The sequence below is a fragment of the Lissotriton vulgaris genome, chromosome 6 (genome assembly GCF_964263255.1).
Source record: "Lissotriton vulgaris chromosome 6, aLisVul1.2, whole genome shotgun sequence".
NCBI classification, from domain to species: domain Eukaryota; kingdom Metazoa; phylum Chordata; class Amphibia; order Caudata; family Salamandridae; genus Lissotriton; species Lissotriton vulgaris.
This window is the reverse complement of record NC_141694.1, coordinates 1,609,980,640-1,609,999,574: the sequence shown is the minus strand read 5'-3', so window position 1 is coordinate 1,609,999,574 and position 18,935 is coordinate 1,609,980,640. Positions and strand designations below refer to the sequence as shown.

The window sequence follows — 18,935 nt, the reverse complement described above, 5'->3', positions numbered from 1 at the left end:
GATTGCAAACTATAAATATTTTTAGCATTATTAGCATAAATCATTGCATTCAAAACAGACATCTGGTCTGCTGTTCACGTATCAAAACTCCAACTTTAGTTACAAAAAATTCTACCACTGATGTCTGGATTTTTCTAATCCCCCTTTAGCCTCCATACAGGAAAATGTCACAGTGGAATCTCACAGAACCGAATCTAGTTAATGTTTGCTTTTGATGCTGCATGTATTTGTTGCCTCAAATTAAACTCATATGAGCAATACAGCACCCAGACGTGCATCCTTGCATCATTCTGGAAGAAGATGAGTTTAGCCTGTTTCGCTAAAGGTGTTTTTTTCGGCTGTGCGGAGCGGTATTCATGAGAGCTCCTCCTTTTATCGGCTCTTAAAACGACCGCGCAGAGGTAAGTCTTTTCCCCGGAGATGACATAGGCAGACGTGAATTATATGATATATTGTAAGGGGAGTGAACGAAAAGTAGAAATGGGCCTTCCTCAAAGATTTCGGCGCTTCGCACATCCTGACTTCAGGTGGCGCTAGAGCGGCCTTTGAAATTTCCCCGAATGGGGATGGGAGGGTAGGTGCTTCCCTTAACCCACCCATCTTTTGTCACTGGCCGCTCCAAAGCTTCGAGAAACCAATGATCCTCAACGCACACCCTGGCTATAAGCGATAAGGCTGTCCTTGTCCAGCTGGTACCGCTGTGCTGTTTATCAGCAGGCGACCCCTACTTGAAACAGCAGCTCTTTATAAACATGAACCGGGGTCTAAGGGGGAGGGCTGGGGTCTGTATGCGTCCTTGACTAGGGTTCAATGATACACATGTGCACAGTACGGATTGCACGGGGTGGGCGGTGGTTGCTGCGGCTAGATGCCGCTAAAAGGTGTGGTAACATGCAGGGTGGCAGTGGCCTTGGCTGGGAGTGACGTCAGCAGAATAGATTGTTGGCATGGGGTGGCTTGGGCCAGGGCTTTAAGTGGGCCGGGTCTCAAGGGGTCTGAGCACCTGCAGTTTTTTTCAGGGGTCCTCGAAACAAGTCTCTATTGGGCTCCGTTTTGAGCCCTGACACAGGCAGTCCGTTTTTCCCCAGACTGCAGTGACAGCTGTTTGCTGTCACTGCAGTCCGGAAAAAAGTGCCAAGGCGCAAAACAAAGCCTGATAGAGACCTGTTTCGAGACAGCAGGCACATGGATGTGCTCTGCTCACACTGCTCACTTCTCAGTAGTAGAGAAGTTACAGCATGACGTTATGCCAGGTGAGCGTTGTGGGGGAAGGGAAATCCTTTGTCATTTTCTTTCTGGATTTTCCTTCTCTTTCTGAAACTCAGGAGCAGCATTATTGTGGTAGGGTCACCAGGAATTTAATTGGAAGCTTTGTCAATATTATATACAAGTCATAGTTGCAGCTTATTTATCTTCTGCAAGTAATAACCATTGACAAAGCCAATATTCCTTACTTAATGTAGGTATGATGTTACTTATATCAAATATCTGGATGCAATGACAAACGGCAAAATACAAGTCGGGCAGCACGCTAAGCACAGATTTTTTGCGTAAGTGATTTAAAGCCACGCCCCTAATTACACTGACCACGCCCCTTTGATAAACAGACAGGCAGAGGCTGCTGACCATGTGTTTGTAGTTGGGTTGCTGAGGGCGTGTGGGGGGCAGGAAGTGACGTCAGCAGGAGAGACGGCTGGCCTGGTATTTTGTCTGTGATGTGGACAATCGTAGCAAGAGCGGGCGATAGATATCCAGGGGATGTCCAACCAAAGAAATTGTCTCAAATATGGACGAAATGGAATGAATATCGTGGATATTCCTGTGTTCCCCCATGTTTCCCCACCCTCCCTGCCCACGATGAAGCTATGTTAGCTGATTAGTGTGAATCCTGAATATGTATAATTGGACCTGCTAAATGTACTCATGTTTGATACCTGTAAGAGTGTTACTGTCTCTGTCATGCTACTGTATACTTAAACTACTGCTCTCAATAAAAAGAGTTCTAAAAAAAAAAAAGAGCGGGCGATAGGTTGACGGCCGGGGTTAGTGCTTGGCAGGAAGATATATTTGTTATCACGAGTTTGGTTGAGGAATGGGACTGATTGAAGCAGTTGCTTTACATGGAGGCCTGTTACAAGCTATCGTGGAAGTGGGTCCCTTCAAATAGACTATAAGGTAGCGGCAGGGGAAGAGGGTCGGATACATTTTAAGGCGTGAGTAAAATTGCTCGGGACCCTGTCCTCCAAGGGGCCCTCTGGGAAGGTGAACTCTCTCGCTCTCTCTGGCGCACATTTGTGTATTTCTATATTTCAGCCGCTCTCCTCTGCCTACCTCTGTCTCTCTTTTTCCAGTGCCATTTTAAGGATTTTGGGGTCCCCGGAAAGGCATATTTTATTTTTGGGACCCCATTTTTGAAAGTTTTTTGGTATCATTCGATCTTCTATAAGCAGAAAATGAGTACTGAAATTCAAAGTTATTGCGAACAGAGGCCCCAAAAACATGTCTTCTCCAGGGCCTCAGGATGACACTGGGGAGGATGTCCTCATCTCCATGTCCCTCATGTAATGCTTCCCTTTTCTAATATGAAATCCCCACTACCTCTGCAGAAGTAATGTTATAACCGGCATGAGGGACAGTTCAGGAGCAGATTGGTCGACAATGTTTAACGTCATTTTGTGATAAATTGTACTCCCTTCCAACCAAAGGCATAGCTTTGGGGGGTGGGTGGTGTTTGGGGTGTTACACCCCCCTAATAATTGACATTTCTAATGAATAGTTGGGCACAGGTGCTTTTAGTAGGTTATGGTGAAGTGTCGGATTTCACCTGGGATTTTTGCCTGCAGGCTGCACACACTGAGAGAAACACACAAACATGCGTACGCGCACACCCACACAAACACACACACACACGCTCTCTCATCTCCGTTTTGAAAAACCTGAAAAATGTTGATTGATTTATAGTACCCATACCAACCTGCATTTCTTTTCCTTTCCACTGCCCCTTAAGTCCCTCTCATCTGCCCCACTTATCGTAGAATGTATTTTAACATTATATGCTAGCGTGATTGTCGGGAAATCTTAAGCTCGCACCACCTCAATCTTAATGACCAAGCTACGCCACTGCAACCAACTCCTTAGTCACTTACAATTTCCACAACAAAAATATCTACACCACAAGTCATAGAAACCATTTACTGCAATAATATCAATATGCACCCATATCACTATTACAAAAATGGCAAATCAAGCGCCTACTATTTTAGTATGAAAGCTGAAAGTGTAAACCTCACCAGCTCTACAATAAGTGGGTTTTAACATCTAGATAGTAGGTGCAGGTGGCTGATATTGCACTCGAAATTGTGTGTTCCAGACATCTTTGTTTTACATATAATGACACAGAAACTCTTTAATTGCTGAGGTTATTACTCATGTGTGCATATACTTAAGCTGCATCCTTTACAAGCGTGAAAAAAGCAATCAAGTGCCAATATGTCCTTTTGTGTGTTTCGCTAAGATAGAGCAGAGTTAAACATCCTCTTTAAAAATCGATGTTAGTGCAGGTCACAAAGTAAAAAATCCTGTTGGAGCCTACAAAAACAGACGTAACAATCCACCGCTTCCACAGAATTGTTGAATAAAACCATAAACGTCTAAAAAAAAAAAAAATTGGCAAAATTTTAGCATTTTTGTAACACCTCCAGTGGTGGCTGCCTCTGTACGCGGGTGGAGGGAGGAGGAGCAGGAGGAGGCATAAATAAAAAATAAACTTACCTTCTTCGCCGCCGCACATCTCTCCTCCATCCTCGTTCTCAGCCACTGGAAGCTCCCGGACTCTTGCAGCCATTCACGACGCTGCAAGAGCAGCGTGACGCTGCAGGAGCAGCGTTGATTGGCCTAAGCACCCAGTACCAGGGAGGCTGGGAATGTTCTCCACTGAGCTGTGCAACACAGCCCAGTGAAGAACATGCCAAGTGCACACGGCTGTTTTGCGAGCCCCAGAGGACCGGCCAAGCCGTCATGCGCACTTGGGGAGGAAGTTCAAACCACTCCTGCTCCCTCTGACGGTGGCGAGCCAGCCCGCGCGACTTGGCTGGAGTCCTGCAAATAAAATAATAATAACTTCTTGTTATTATCATTTTCTTTTGCATTGCTCAATGAGCAGTGGGGCGACGCAACCACACACCCACAACCACAACCACACACCCACAACCACACACCCACAACCACACACCCACAACCACACACCCACAACCACACACCCACACACACAACCACACACCCACAACAACACACCCACAACCACACACCCACAACCACACACCCACAACCACACACCCACAACCACACACCCACAACCACACACCCACAACCACACACCCACAACCACACACCCACAACCACACACCCACAACCACACACACACAACCATACACACACAACCATACACACACAACCACACACAACCACACACACACAACCACACACACACAGCCACACACACACACAGCCACACACACAACCACACACACACAGCCACACACACACACAGCCACACACACCCACACAGTCAGTACACACTTTCAACAGGCACAGACCCCATCAGTCGTCAGTGCACGCTTTCACCAGGCACACACACACCACCAGCCGTCAGTGCACGCTTTCACCAGGCACACACACCACCAGCCGTCAGTGCATGCTTCCACCAGGCACACACACCACCTGCCGGCAGTGCACACTTCCACCAGGCACACACACCACCAGACATCAGTGCACACATCAATTGTTAATGCATCCACAATTCACTATTGTAGCAATCGCAGTATGGCACACTTCACTTTTAAACATATTCATCTAAAGCGCAGCATGCCACCATTGCTACAAAAATACATACACATTTTTTGGGCCTACAATTTATAGACTTTTGTTGGAATTGGTGTTGCAATATTTAGCAATACCAATAGCTCAAACTTAATGCGAGACCTATTGCATTGCAAATGCTTGTTATTGGGTGCTGCTGTTAGCATTAAGGTAACCTATTGTGAGACATATCTGTGCCGTTGATTTTATTTTTGTGTGTTCAGTAATATTGAGCACACAATTTACATACCAGTAATTATGTTGCGATAAAACATCAAGTAAGATTACATATTGACAGCCCGTTTATGTGTGATGTTGTAGACATGACACAATCTGATTTTGTGGTGCAGGTGTGTATGCCTTAGGTCCTATGTCCATTCTACAGTAACCACTGACTGCCAAAATATGCATGATTGGCACATTGCAGGAAACACCATCAGTGCCTATAGGACTAGTTATTTGTCCCCTTATATAAACATGCTAACCGTTTTAATGCAATCTGCTTTACATTGCAGGCTTTCCTATCTGCGGTTGAGCACATCAGAGCTGATTGCTTATGTAGGTGTCTCTACTTGTCAGCGAGTTTAACGTTCTCTTGACATTTTTCATAACGCCCATCTTTGAGGCCTGGAAGCATCCTCGATTGATGCTTTTGCAAGTCTCTTCTTCTGCAATTGTGATCACTGTGCTTCTTCAAAGAGACAAGGACCAGTTCTCACCGTCAAGGCTTAAAAGTAGACTGGAGTGTTCCAGTATGTTTTTCCCTCAACCGCTGCTATTTATAGACAGGTCCACCAAAAGTTAAGCAAGAGCCTAAGGTGCTATGTGATCCTGGTGGCTTCTACCATCCCTGATGATCTTAACCTGTTCCTAGTAGGCAGGTGCACAAGCATTTTCAGCTGATATTTGTCATGAGACATGAAACCTTTAAGGATACTTCTTAGTTGTCATAATATTTGCACTCCTTGGTGATCTTCATATTCTGAGACTGTGGTTCTGTGGACTGTTCTTTAATTTACCCCAAACCAGCTATTCTAGTTCAGTCTAAAAATGGAGACTGTTCTTTTGACTTTCTTTCCAAGTTTCTCCTGAGCTGAGGTGACCCTCCTCCAATGGGACGTGAAGCATGCCTTGGCCTTTTTTTCTGACACCAAACTGAGATCTATATTTATCAGACCAGTTGTACCATTACGCAGAGCTCTGAAAAAAACCCATTGTAGGAGCAGTTTCCATTCCTGACCCTATGAAGTGCAGATATCTGTATAGTGATGTTCAGAAAAGGTCTATATAAAGACTAACTAATATCATTTTATTATTTTCTTACTGAACTGGTTCTAGGGTGAAGAACAGCTTTACACACACAGTGTTATATTGCCCACAAACTGGTATGTGTTTATGGCTAACCTTATTGGTAGCCATTACTAATAATGGGGTAGCCCCTAAAGTCAATCCGGACCTGGGCCTAATACTGGAATGAAAACAATGGTCTGTGACCAGAATTCGAACCAATTACAATTTACCTTGCAAAGAACTTTGCGAATGAATGAATGAATAACATGTAGAAGATAATGACGCGTGTACAAAATACCTATTTCTTGCATCAATTCAATAAGCCACACATAAAAAACACAAGCCCCGCACTATATAATAAATTGCACGTTATTTATTATAAAGCCAATCCATTATTCTTGTAATGACCATAGGTTGCGCGCAAAAGGAGAGGTGAAAAGGATAGAATAGTGGTGTTGGGTAGTGAGAAGGTGAATCAAAGATTAGGAAATAGACAATTCAAAACTTTTCAATACTGATAATGAAGATCAGTTTACAACAAGCCTGTCCATAGACGATTTATATATAATTCTGTAAATTTTCGGTCTGCATTCAATGCACTTTCAATGGTATGGTGAGGTAAGTAGTAGGTACAGGTCTTGATCAAAGTTAGACTGTCGACGTTTCGACTCGACTATGCAATGTGGAATTGGAAACTATGCTGCGAGTCTTCATCAGGACAGTATGTTTGCAACCTAAACCTACAGCAAAGCCTGGCTAAACAGGTAAACTTTTCAGCGTGCCAGGAGGCCCAAAGTCACCTCGGTAAGATTAATCCGGTGTGTTGCATGCACATCACCAGGTGTGTCCTACATCAATGATCAGCGAATGCCCCTTATCTTACTCAGGAGGCCTCCGCGTCGTGGACTGCCGCTCCCACGGGATGCAGGCAACAAACCTAAATGGTAACTCAATAAGCAGATTACTCACCTGTCGCAGGTGAAGCTGTGTATATACATGCTTTGAACGTTTCTACTGCCATTACTTGCAGGGCTCTCTCCTTTTGTTATTACGAGGTAGTCTGCTTTCTTAAAAGTATGGGCATCTGGTGTTTACTGCAAAATGAGAGAGAACTGCTGCATGCAGGGCTGTTTTTAACCTATTGGAAAAATGCATACTTTCTTTAGGCAAACTAGTGGCACACCAACTTTTGGACTATTTGTGTTATTGTTTACCATGCCTTTCCTACCAGCATTACAGTTCCGGTGAGGGCGCAGGAGATACTCTTATGGATTTGGGCTTAGAAAAGTAGTGGACCTGGCCCTGGTGCTCAATACAATGTTTAGGTCAAGTGAGCGCTCCATGACATGGTGACAAGATCGGGAAAATTTTGCAGGGATAATAAACTCCTGTATCTGTCCCAGACAATCGACCACTATGAGTAACATGTTCTGACAGATTGTGCCTCTTTAGAGGAGCAGTCTTCTATGCTGAACTGTGTGCACCAGGAACAGATGCAATCTTGGTAGTGAGGTAGTGTGGCTCACTGGTTAGAGGCGGCAGACCCGAGAGCAGAGGACGGCCCGGGACCAGGGTTCGATTCCCGGCGCGGCAGGTTTCTGGACCAGGATCAGCGGACTCGATAATTCTCTCGCCTCGGTGCCCACTCTGATCAGCGATCACACTCGGCAACTCTGGGCATAAGCTTGCCTCATCTTCATTAACGGCCCCACCAGACCGCCGGGGATGCCTGGTCTCACCCTGGAGATACCCATTAAGGGACCATCTCTCAGGGAAGCCAGGAAGGGTTTCGCAGCGGTCGAAGCGCGGAGATACTCCCCCGGGAGTGATTCTAGCGCTATATAAACACGCAAATTAAAACAGAGAGGTGCTCCTTACGCTGACAATTAAACCAAATTGGTATTTGGGTGACTGTGTTTCACGTCCCTGGCTCAGTTAAACTGCGTGATAATGGTTTATTAAAGTGCCAGGAAGAAATAAACCAGGCTTTTAGGATTGTTGCCAAGAGTAAGATCAGCTCAATGTGAGGGTGACTCTATTTGGGCATAGTATTTATGGAATAGCACTATCCGAGCCTGTGTGAAATATGATCCTTGATCTGTGCGGTTGCAATATGCTTTGCTGATTGAAGTTGAAATAATGCTGAAAATAAAAAAACTTACTATAGAACTAGGTGAGGCCAAGTTATGTGTAAATCACCTGTTATATATATTTAGACAACCTCTTCGATATACTTAATTACAATTAACAGGGTGATCAAAGGGAATTTTTATTTCTGTTTATTACGGCTTATGTGAGGTTAAGGTTTGGGGAAGCGAGTAGCAATTCAGAAGAGTTCTATGTTGGTATTGGAAGAGCCTATGTTCGTTGCAAGATGGCAGTACATGAATGCATGACTTATAGAAGGTTCACCCTGACTGACCCCTGCTTAATTAGAAAAAGGTATGTGAGACGGTTAGTATTCTATAATAACAATAGTAACTTCAAGGGTGTTATGGCTCGGATGCAAAAACAAGAAATTTCGTGGTTGGTAGGAGCTTCCAAGTCTGATATTGTTTTTGAAAAAGACTGGGAGCTCACTTTGCAGATCGCACCAAAGAAGGATGAAACACAGGTTTCCAGACAGCCTACTACTTACCTACCTCCTTAAAACATAATTGAATCTCTGTTATTGTGGGAGAGGATCTCCTACTGTTTGTAATAGAAACTAAATCTAATAAGGAAGGCCAGTTTGTTGTTCTGCAGCAATTTATGGAAGGCCATCGTGTACACCTCATATTCCGCAAATTTGTAAAAGGATGTGTTAGTTGTGTAAGGACCCTTGTTGAGTTTGCATTAGGTGACATACTTACAGGAGATTTGAATTCTATGTGGAATGGGCAACAAGAGAGGTCTGATTCAGGGGCAAGGGACATGTGGCTTTCTTCTTCTAGGAAATCAAGAGAATGTCACTCTACATATGGTGAGTCCTATATATGTATGCTGGAGACTAAACCTAGTTCTTACATGTCAATCGGTCTTGTTCTTGAATAGACTATATTCTGATGAGCAGTGACTGCCATTCACCATGCTGTATATGTTGATGAAGTTCAATTCTAGCTTCAGAGAATTCTAATATTCATCAAATGCAATATATATTGAATTCAGTCTTAGTTAAACTACTGGCAGAGGACCAGGAGAATCTAGAGTCTCCCATTACGGAAATCTTTTAAGACAGATGAAACACATTTTGAAGACAGACTGATTGAATTTCAGAGAATATTTGTATAAGTCATACATCACACGAGTATTTATTATTGTAGGTATTTATGCTAGAACTTTGGTTGGCTTGACCTCAGTTTTAGAGAAACCAGACATCCATATTACCTTTTCGCAAAGCATCTCCAGAGTGTGACTTCTGAGGGCCTGGAAACTTTGAGGTCCAGCTGTGTTTCATCAGCATATTGGTCTATGGATATTTGCTTATCATGAGTAATTAACCCCTTCCATGCTCATGACGAGCTCAGCTCGTCATGCAGTACACTGCTTGTGTGCTCATGACGAGCTGAGCTCGTCATGAATAATGGAAATCAAAGACTCCTCAGAGGGAGAATTGCTGTAGCATTGATGTGGTTAAGCTAAATGACTCCATTTAGAGATTAAGACAATATAGCTAAAGGATTGAGCCCAGATGCATACTGTTTGTCTGGGTATGGAGAAAATAAGAAATTGGCAAATTGTGTGTTTTAGTCAATTAACTTCTGTTCAATTATTCAGAAGAACAAAGATTGTCTCCCTCCTATGTGGGTTGTTATACTTAGTCCGCGTGGAGGACTTCGGTTTGTTCTTTCTCCAGATTGGAATATTCTGTCTCTGATGCATGTATCTTGTTGCGAACATGTCTACAATTTAATGGGATATGAAAACCTTATCACAATTTATGTCTAAGGGTGCTCTGAATTTGTTTCGTACACGTTGTATGTTGGGGCAGTAGTTGATGGCAGTGGCGTGACGAAACTTGCGGGGACACCCTGCAAAGTGCATGGAGAGGCCCCTTGCTCTCGGTATCCAGTCAAGAGCTCTCAGGACCATTGGTGCACAGTACCGGAGGGGGCCTCCTCGTACTCTGGGGAGGGGTGGTCCGCATCACAGGGGATATTGTTGCGCCACTGGTTGATGGGTCCTTGCAAGTAGTCAAATGTAAACTCTGTAGGGTGTATTATACCTTTGTAATGCATGTTGCGCCTATTTGTATGTATAATGTAATTAAGTACTCCAGAACTGTAGAATTAGTGTTGTACCCTCAGAAACTAAAATATGAACTGATGTCGGAGATAGCTAGTAATTTGTATTAATATAGTGAAAACCAGTTTGATGTTGTAAATAATTGCATTTCTCTTCTTTACCAGATTTTCGATCCAGGTTTGGTTGCGTTTTCCTTTAGACTGTGTACTGCTGGACGAGAGCACAGGACATTATGAACCTTAATTCATCGAAGGGCCACTAAAGATCCTCAAAATGGGATCAGGTACTGAAATAAGGTAGGTGATGGATGACTACTTCGTGCAGACTGAACTTTTCTGAGATGGAGAATGATTTCTCCATGTATAAAATTGTTGCTATTGACCAACACTTGTATGTGAGTTGCGTTAGGTTTTTCTAAACTGTATTACATTGTTAAATGTTGTGTTCATTATTTCAACTTGCTTCCCTGTGGCAAGCACTGGTTGCCCTCCTCGTGCAGATACAGCAAACCAAGCCACTGCTTACCCTACAGAAACAAAAATTTGATCTTGTATCGTCTTGAAATGAATTTACTCTCTTGTTTTTATTCTAGGTCTAATTTTGCTCTGCATTTTGTCACCCCCAATCTGGCTGCCAGTCTCAGTAGCCACTGTAGCGGGTCATCACTTTATGAAAAGTTTGATGATCTCATCAATGTGTCCGCCCCTGCTTAAGAGACTACCAGAAATGTGTAAAGAAGCAAAAATCACAACAGACAACAATTAAGCTTCTTAACAACTCCGAGAACTGCAGGGAAGCTTATCCTGGCCCTTTTGAAATCTGTCGCCTTTAGAGATCGTACTGACTTAAATCTTTTAGCAAACATAGTTACAGAATACAAAAAAGGAGGGTCCGGGCAAAGAATCATGCCCCAATCGTTATCCTGTAATGTGGCTACAGTTATGAATAAAGCTAGGTGCAATGAGCCTGTGATGTGACCTCCATACGTCCCTAGAAAGTGGTATGCAAACCACAAAAATAAATTAAACATAAATGGCCCTGCACTCAAGACAACAAGTACATTATTAGTGAAGGCAAATTATTGTCCATAATCAAGCATAAAGAAATGAGTTGGTATCTTCCCAAATGAAAAGAACAGTGTTCGTTTTGATTGTAGAAAACTGTCCTTTTATTCTTGTAATCCATAGACAATTTCTTAAAATACAGCGTGCAATGGACAAGACTGCAGACGCGTTTCGTCCTTCTAAGGACTTCTTCAGGGCTAATACATATACAAACAAGAAACTGTTTACAATGTGTAGACCAATACAAAACATAAAATACAAGTGAACCAGATAAAACGTTACTTGTAATTCATGTGAAAAATATCTTATCCTTTCTTATATGATAACAATAATCAATATTTTGAAACTCCTGGGAAGACAATCAATTTAACAGTTTAATAGAAAAAAGACACAAAACAAGAATATATTAGACACTCTAAAGGGGACGAAAGAACAAGAACCGTAACTAACACATATATTGTACAGTCCAAAAGTAGCAAATAAGATTGCACACAATGACTTTCCAATAAATTATCAATGTCATGAATCGCATTAAGTCCATGAGAACAAATTAGACTGCAACAGATTAATGTAATAAATTCAAGAATAAAGCACCAAAAAGTTAAGGGATGAAACAAGAGACTCCGAACCAGAAGAATATCTAAACACGCTATTTGGTCATTCTAGCGTACCTTAATAGATCAATGATATGTATCAGACTTTCTTTGAAGTGTGGCTCTTATGTGAGCAGTCTGATTGATATTACGACACGTAAATCTGTAAAGAGATAGAACACCGATTTCCCTTTAATAACGACCTGAATACATAATTCTGTCTCCACTACGCTCTTCACAGATATTTCTCAAATATAATATGTAAAATCATCAATTTTATTTTAACGGCTATGATACAATCTAGCTAAATCTCATCAAATGTGCTAAAACATACCAAACGCTCAATGGGTCTTTGGTTTAGACACCCATATACTGATGGTAAAAGGAAAGCAATCCTTACTATAGTCTATTATAAGAATGCACAACACCTATAGTATGAAGACCGGTAGTGTATAAGTCTGAACCTGAGCTAATCTTATGACGACATCTTGAAATATGAATAAATGAATATAAGGGAAACTCATCCGAATTTATCATAACAATGCGAGAGAAGTCCAAGTTATGTTGTGCTGTGACCAAATTACCCACGATTGGCTATCAAGAAGGTCCCGTCTTGAGTGGCAGATAGACCGGTTTTAAATTAGAACTAAAGTGGTATCAAAGTCAAGATAACGGGTATCCTTAAACTTGCAGATAATAATTCTCCCAATATAATGCATCAGTGTCCGGGTCCCAAATTTGGAGAAATTCGAGCACCCAAAAAGCACAGTATATGTATCTCCAGAAGTGATGAAGCCTGTAACAAGTTATAAGGTAAGAGTTATAGACAAGACCTAAAACACATGACGCTCACATATCTTAGTAACGGCATTGTTACATGTCGAAGCTCAAGCAATTTAAAAATCGCCACTCTTCGCGATAGAAATTATGACATGAAACCGCTCACAAACCCCATTAAGAATAAGTTATCAGCCCAACTTTACAGATGAGATCCCTGTCGGTTACAAGCATCATAAAAATGCAGAAATGGAATCCAATTCTGAAAGATAACAAAAATCGGGACGTTTTCATTCAAGAGCGGGCGACATTTTGAAATTTTACACCCGATGATTAACGCTTTATGCTTTGATGTGAAAGAGACCCGCACTAGCCCCCAAAATGAGGACTACAACAAAATGTAAACAAATATAGCCCCTCGCAAATCTTAAAATGGTAAAGGCTCACTCTATATAGGCAACTAGCAGCCCGTCCCGACCTTGTCCGGGAGCAATCAGGATTCCCCGACCCCCGCCTGCCCAAACATTGGCAGCAGCCTGGGCCCCCGTCCGCCCTGTCCCCCGGCTGCCCCGACCCCCGCCTGCCCAGACATTGTCCTCCGGAGGCTTGCCTCACACAATTATGCCAGAGGCCCAGTGTTGCAGTGGTGCCCAGCAGCAGCGCCTGAGGCACTGGGGAGCTTTCTAGGCAAGTGGGGCTCTGGTGCTCTGTTTGCAGGGAGGTGAGGATGAGCAGAGGTTGCAGGGATAAGAGTAGGAGTTCAGAGGGTATGAGGCGGCTGGCGGGAGTCGGGAGCTTGAGCACAATTATGCCAGGGGGTCCCCTGCCTGTCCCGACCCCGGAGCCTTTTTGTTGTAAATCCCCGTCCACCGCGTGCCCCGACCCCCGCCTGCCCTGACATTGTCTCCCGGAGCCCTACCTCAGCCACCGCTCCTCAGTTCAGTGCTCCTCGCGCCTCCGCTGCGGCTCACCGCCTGTGTGCCGCTCGTCAGTGCTCCTCCCCCGCGCCAGTTCAGTGCTCCTCGCCGCTCCGGCGGTCTGCTGCTGCTCACCGCCTGTGTGCCTGCTCGTCAGTGCTCCTCCCCCACGCCATGTCCGCCGCTCCTCCTCGCGCTCCTGGACGACGTCAGCACGCAGGTCGTGGCCGGCGCTACTTCGGGGGGACTACTTTTTTTCAAATGTAATTTTTTTTAAATATAACGTATTTTTAGGGCTCGCCTGCTGTGCGCATGCGCATAGCTGGCGAAGCTCTATAGGGGCTTAAACAGTGTTTAACCAAGCAGGATTCCACTGGCGATTCCACGAAGTGCATGTGCTTTTTAGGTCATTGCGCAAGCCCTAAAAAGCGCGTGCACAATGCCACCAGCCGCCTGCCTGCCTGCCTCGCATTACCACATCAAAGGCAGCCCAGCCTCCCTCCCACAAGCTTATCAGCGTGCGCTCATTCCCTAATTATTCACGGCTGGACGGCCGTACTTTCAGTTTCACGGCCGCCGGCCGTGTCTCCTTTCATACATCTACTTTGGTTTGTTAGTGTATGCCTTAAATGCGTACCTGCCTGAATGCCTTTCTCGTTTTAATACCGGTGTCCCTCAGTTCTCTGAGCACGTTTTGGTGTCAGTATTTATCTCAGGCTTTGCTATCAATTATTTTTTTCAACATCTGTTGTGCCTATCAAAAGCAATCTCTCCGTCACTGTTTCTTTACGTGTCTAATTATCTCTTCTTCTGGCTGTACTTCATGGTGTGTTCTGATTAGTAGGTGTAAGTATCTGTTTATATGTGTGTGTGTGTGATTCAGTCTGTCTTTTGGTCTGCCAGTTCTGTCGTATGTTTTAATCTCTCTCACTGTGTCTGCTGTTAAACTGACCTTTGGTCTTTCCTTGTGCGCTCATCCCCTAATTATTCACGGCCGGCCGGCCGTACTTTCAGTTTCACGGCCGCCGGCCGTGTCTTCTTTCATGCATCTACTTTGGTTTCTTAGTGTATGCCTTAAATGCGTACCTGCCTGAATACCTTTCTCGTTTTAATACCGGTGTCCCTCAGTTCTCTCAGCACGTTTTGGTGTCAGTATTTATCTCAGGCTTTGCTATCAGTTATTTTTTTCAACATCTGTTATGCCTATCTAAAGCAATCTCTCCGTCACTGTTTCTTTACGTGCCTAATTATCTCTTCCTCTGGCTGTACTTCATGGTGTGTTCTGATTAGTAGTTGTAAGTATCTGATTATATGTGTGTGTGTGATTCAGTCTGTCTTTTGGTCTGCCAGTTCTGTCCGTATGTTTTAAGCTCTCTCACTGTGTCTGCTGTTAAGCTGACCGTTGGTCTTTCCTTGTAGGTTTATTATTGCTTCAGTGGATAAGAGTATTTATTCTAAGGACTGTCTGTCTGTGATTGTCAGTCTGTCCGCTGCTGTCTAGGACTGTGCAGCTGTCCTGCGCTCACCCGCTACCAGCCAGTCATCTCATTTGAGGGATTGTCTGCTGTGTCTTCTCCTCAGAGATCCCCCATGTCTGCTACTCGTACAGACCGCACGTCCGCTGCCTTCAGTGGCTGCCTGTCTTTCCTCTGCCGGCGTCAAGGCCATCTGCATCCCTTTGGTCTGCACTCCAAGGCTGCCTGCCCCCCTCGGCTCTCCAGAGAAGTCTTTGTCTGCACTCTGGTCTTAATGTCTGGTGTCTCTCTGCGTGTACTCTTCCACTTTCCTCTGCTCTCCACGACTGTCTCTCTGCCGGCCCTCTGCTCGTTATGCCTGTGTCTCTGTCTGATATCAGTGCCCGTCATCTGAGTGCCCTGTGCTCTCCAGGGCTGTCTCTCTTTCTGACTTCTGCTCTTCATCTCTGACTTTCTCTGCCTCTACTCTCACTCATTGCCCGTCTGTCTGAGTGCCCTCTACTCTCCAGTGCTGTCTCTCTATCTTCGCTCTGCTCCTCGTGTCTACCTGTCTCTTTGTTTGTCCCCTTCCTCGCCTCTCATCAGTCTGTCTGACTGCCTTCTGCTCTCCAGGGCTGTCTCTGTTTGCCCTCTGCTCTTCATGTATGGCTGTCTCTTTGTCTGTCTCCTTTCTCTCCACTCAGTGACCACCTGTCCCAGTGCCCTCTGCTCTCCAATATCTGTCTGTCCTCTGATGTTCATATCTGGCTGTCTCTTTCCCTGCTCTGTCCTCTCAGCGGCCATCTGTCTGAGTGTCCTCTGCTTTCAAGGGCATTCTCTCTGTCTGCCATCTGCTCCTCATATCTGGCTGTCTCTCTGCCTGTCTCTCTGCCTGTCCTCTTCCTCAGTGACCGTCTGTCTGAATGCCTTCTCCTCTCCTCCAGGACTGTCTCTGTTTGCCTTCTGCTCTTCATGTCTGGCTGTCACTTTGTCTGTTCTCTTTCTCTTCTCTCAGTGACAGTCTATCTGAGTGCCCCCTCCTCTCCAGGACTGTCTCTCTGTTTGCTCTCTGCTTTTCGTGCCTGGCTGTCTCATTGTCTGTCCTCTTTCTCTTCTCTCAGCGGGCGTCTGCCTGCCTGTCTTCTGCTCTCTATCGTCGCCGCCGCTTCTCTGTCTCTCGACAGCTTGACAGGGCCTACTCATTTACACTGTCCCATCATTCACCGTTCCCCAACCACCCAGCTCCACCGATGCACCCACCACACAGCTCCACTGATGCACCCACCACACAGCTCCACTGATGCACCCACCACCCAGCTCCACAGATGCACCCACCACACAGCTCCACAGATGCACCCACCACACAGCTCCACCGACACAGCTCCACCGATGCACCCACCACCCAGCTCCACTGATGCAACCACCACACAGCTCCACCGACACAGCTCCACCGATGCACCCACCACACAGCTCCACCGAGGCACCCACCACACAGCTCCACCGAGGCACCCACCACACAGCTCCACCGAGGCACCCACCACACAGCTCCACCGAGGCACCCACCACACAGCTCCACCGAGGCACCCACCACACAGCCCCACCGAGGCACCCACCACACAGCTCCACCGAGGCACCCACCACACAGCTCCACCGAGGCACCCACCACACAGCTCCACCGAGGCACCCACCACACAGCTCCACCGAGGCACCCACCACACAGCTCCACCGAGGCACCCACCACACAGCTCCACCGAGGCACCCACCACACAGCTCCACCGAGGCACCCACCACACAGCTCCACCGAGGCACCCACCACACAGCTCCACCGAGGCACCCACCACACAGCTCCGCCGATGCACCCACCACACAGCTCCACCAATGCACCTACCACCCAGCTCTGCCGAGGCATCCACCACACAGCTCCACCAATGCTCCAACTAAGCTCCACCAATGCACCCACCACACAGCTCCACCAATGCACCGACTAAGCTCCACCGATGCACACACCACTCAGCGGAACCACAGCATCACTCAGCACCACCACAACAGTATCACTCAGCACCACCACAACAGCATCACTCAGCGCAACCACAGCATCACTCAGCGCAACCACAGCATCACTCAGCGCAACCACAGCATCACTCAGCGCAACCACAGCATCACTGGTTCAAATATGTTCTTTCAATGTTTCAAGCTGTTTTCAAGCTTTCATGCTTTATTACAAATCACAAAAAGATGTTAATATTTCACTTCTGTTCTTGGATTTTCGTCACAAAAAAAAACACTGAACATAATCTTCACAAAAGTTGTTTACAAAAGTTTAAGCTATTGCCATTACAAATTAAATAAATTATTTAGGTATTAATTATTTTTAAAAATTAAAAGCCATTGTTATTTGTAATATCAATACATCTAAGTCACGTAAATACAAAACATGTTGCATTACAAATGCTATAGGTGTTTGCGAAAGTTATATCTATTGGCATTGTAAATGACAAAGCTAATAATTTAGCTATTTTAAAAAATAACACATAAATAAAAAAAAACTGATTTATAAGACCAATAGCTCAAACTTTCCTAATGCGAGCCCTATTGCATTTCCAACGCTTGCTTAAATTTATATAGCATATGTCTATCTGCACACCCTGAGGATTCCAACGATGTATTGGGTGTTTGGATTGGCGCTGTGGTTCCCGAGTTTACCCGCCTCAAAGCTCTTCCTTTATAATAGTAGTATAGATATAATGCTGAACAATGAACTATTGCCCAGTGTTTCGTTTTAGGCTAAAATCACAACTAATTTACGCATATATGTCGCCCGTGCACCTGAAATGGTGTCCGGTTCAGAAAAGAGAATCTCACCATTTTATACCTAAAAAAGAAAGTATAAACCGCTACACCTGTGAAACGGTTCGGGTCTTGTGATTAAAGCCGGCTCGTGTCACATGACACGGATGTATTAAAGTCACGTCATCGTTGAATGGTATAAAGATATATATATATAGTCCCGAACAGTGATGCATGAGATGTACATATCTCCCAATAGAGTTCCTGGTCTTGTAATTGAACCAAATCCATTTTTACTGCGTGAATCTTTCTGGATTCACTAAGCTGTGCCTTATTCCGCCATCTAGTGATTGGGTTCGAAATTGTATTTTTCTTTCTTTCTTGGCCCAGGTGGGCGTCCACATCCCACCATTTGGTGGGTGTCGACATACCACCATTTGGTGTCCTTCGTGACGTCGACGTACTTCCTCTGAAAGCTCCCACCTTTGGTCGCCATCTTCAGATTCTTTTTTCCGTCGTTGAGTCTGGGTTCCAGAGTTTTGGAAGAGGAATCAAGGAAATTCGACAAATCAAGTGTTCAGCTACACCGGACTACAGATTAGGTAACCAGGACGACTAGGGAGAAGGTTTTCGACCAAGATCTCGACGTTCTACGGAGAATGCACTCGCAGGGGGTTCCCTGAGCGTGGGGATGGACAAAACATTGTTCAAGTTTTGCACCAATTGCCACCACAAGTATGCCCAGAAGGACCAGCATCCAGTCTGCAACCTCTTTCTGCTGCTCGACCACAGCAGTGAAGACTGGAACACGTGCTCGGCGTTCCGATCCAAGAAGGGAGAATTGCCGCGAAACACTTGACTAAGTCAACAGCAACCATGGACAGTCAGCCTACATAGACGTCAACAGCCTAGAAGAGAGACGCTCCAACCCTCGACCCCGAACATGCAGCCGAGATGGAGAGGAAGAAGAGG

The 18,935-nt window shown here is 45.1% G+C and overlaps 1 protein-coding gene across 2 annotated transcripts in view; it reads left to right on the top strand.

Annotated features, from left to right (window-relative positions):
• Nucleotides 1-18,935, top strand: part of SOCS5 (suppressor of cytokine signaling 5) — a 77,708-nt gene that overhangs the window by 37,568 nt on the left and 21,205 nt on the right. For both annotated transcript variants that reach the window (XM_086927777.1, XM_086927778.1), the window contains one exon: nucleotides 10,536-10,667. The gene's annotated coding sequence lies outside the window, so the exon portion shown is untranslated. The remainder of the gene's footprint in view (nucleotides 1-10,535; nucleotides 10,668-18,935) is intronic.